Source organism: Cyphomyrmex costatus, unplaced genomic scaffold, assembly GCF_001594065.2.
Source record: "Cyphomyrmex costatus isolate MS0001 unplaced genomic scaffold, Ccosl1.0 scaffold442, whole genome shotgun sequence".
Lineage (NCBI taxonomy): Eukaryota > Metazoa > Arthropoda > Insecta > Hymenoptera > Formicidae > Cyphomyrmex > Cyphomyrmex costatus.
The window spans coordinates 106,741-109,347 of NW_017278663.1; positions in this window are offsets into that span (position 1 = coordinate 106,741).

Consider the following 2,607-nt stretch of genomic DNA (forward strand, 5'->3'; position numbering starts at 1 on the left):
TCGTAAAAGTCCGAATGATATTTTCAAGTATTTAAATTGACCTAAGAGTATAATAAAAGATGTATATTTAATCGAGGATTCAGCTATCTTAATGTGATGGAACCCGTTTTACAAATATAAACAGCTAAAGATTCTCTTCCCCTTTAATCGATCCAAATGATCATCTATCAATGGTGTTGGAAAGTTATCTTTGATCAAGATTTTATTTATCTCCCGCGGTAATCTACGCACAACTTGAAGTAACCATCTTTCTTCCGAACTAACACAATCGAACTCGCGTATGGGGAGGCGCTTTCTCGAATTACACCTTCTTTAATTAAATTATCTAGAATGACAGCTAATTTTAGTTTAGCATATGCCAATCGTCGCACGCGAAAACTAATTGGTTGTTTATGCTTCAAGCATATCGTCATTTTTGGAACATTTTTTGGTAAGTCCTCCTTCTTATCTGTTAGACATATGTCTTTATATAATTTTTTAAGCTCTTTCTTGCTGCGTTATTAATGTCTTGTATGAAGCGTTTATGCATACATTTAAATTTGGCTCATTACGCGATTGGTCGATATAATCGTAAACGATATAATATAAAATCTGTTTGGCGAAATTATTCGCGTTAACTGACAAATCAGTTTCGTTTCGCACAACCTTAAATGCTTGGTCAACCGCGATTTTCACCGCTTGATTGGACGTAAAGTCCCTTCCTAGCAGCGCAGTACTACTTATTGTTTCGTCAGGCACAACAAAGAATTTAATATTGACAATTATTTATCTTAATACGTCTTTCAAAAATGCCTAATATTTTAATTCGCGAATTGTTAAGGCCATTGAATCTGAAATCGTCGTTCGTGACGGAAGAGCGACAATTATAATCGGCGTAAATAATCCGGTTTAATAAAGCATATCGGCGACCCGGTGTCGACCGTGTACAACTCGGATCCCATAAACGGCTATATGAGATTTGCCTCGCTCGCTGCTTTATTTGTTTTTTCCGCCAATTCGTCTGGTTGGGCGTTCGTCGATTTGCTCGCGGCGATTCGCAGTTTCGCGCACTCTGTCGCGCGATGTCCCCTCTCTCTGCAATTGAAGCACATGATCCCTCGGGGCGCTGGAAATCGTCTCGGCGTGCTCACTCGCTGTCGTCTTTGTTTTATCCTTCGGTTTTTGGTGGGTGGCGCTATTCCCTCCACGTCGTAGTCGATAATCTCGTCCGTGTCTAACGAGATATGGTTTGCCACGATAATTTTATTATGGAAATATTCATTGAATGTCTCTCCGACCTGCCATGTTCGCTGCTAGAATTCCTTTCTCATCTTGCTGGAACGGTGATCGAATTGTTTCATTTCTTCCAAATGAGATTCGCTGCACTCAATGTGATGTGCTCGGGTTTAGGAGTGGAATCAACTCAAAACTTTCTCTTTTAACCTCGAACTAATGAGCACTCTCGTAGCATTATCGTCGAGACCATATATGTGTCTCGCAAGAAATCAACCTGTTGTTTCCAATTTCGGAAGGCGTTACTCGAACCGTCGAATTCGCTCAGCATGTCTTTGAGCCCCTTCGGATGGTGATAATTCCCGCCTTCGCTCATGCTAGAGTTTCTGCTGCCGCTGGCCGGCGCTGCATCTCGCTCCGCTTCACGTCGCATCAACTCGATCTCGAGTCGGAGAAGGTCTCTTTCGCGTCGGACGAGCTTAAGCTCGCGATCCGCGACTTAATCTTCCCCGTGTGCAATACTCTCTCACGATCCTATGTCGCGAGAGGGATCTGGTGCCGTAGATAACACCTCCGCCTTGGCGATTTTTCATATTTCGGGATCGTGTTCTTGCAAACGCAGTATCAAATCGGCCTTGTTGCCCATGATCGACTGATCCCTTGCCTTCAACTCCTTGAGCTGCACAACGGTGTAATCTTGAGGATTCATCGTGCTCTTGTTCGTAAACGCAATCACTATTGATTTACGTATCCACGTATCCTCGCTTCGCTCGTGCGCTCGCGCCCGTCCCGTATTATAAACAACTATCCCCCACTATTATATACAATGTACTATTTAATAATATAAACAAAAGAATAAAAACCATATTAAATAAAAATATAATAATAATAATGTTTTATCAGATATTCAAAATGAACTTGGGGAAGACGTTACATCGTGGTTAAGTGTTCCTTTCATTCCTAACCTGACAGATAAATTTAATTTGCAACTAAACAAAAATGACATCAAAGTCACTTATCATAGTAAAAATTAATTGAACAAATATATTAAAATACAAAAAGACCTACGCTCTAAAACTTTCTAAAAACAATATCGTATATAAGTTAATTATTAATTGTAAAAACTATAATGCATCATATATCGGTCAGACTGGTAAACCTTCAAAATTATAATTACAAAGCATCATAATCATATTAGGTGGAATACCTCTACCAAATCTGTCATTACCGAACATAGATTGCAGATTAACCATGATTTTGATTGGAACGATGTAAAAATCTTAGACGAAGAACTCTGTTACAAAAAACGTCTAGTTTCTAAAATGTTGCACATAAAGAAACAGATAAATAGTCTCAACCTCCAAACAGATACTGAAGGATTACTTAAGGCATATA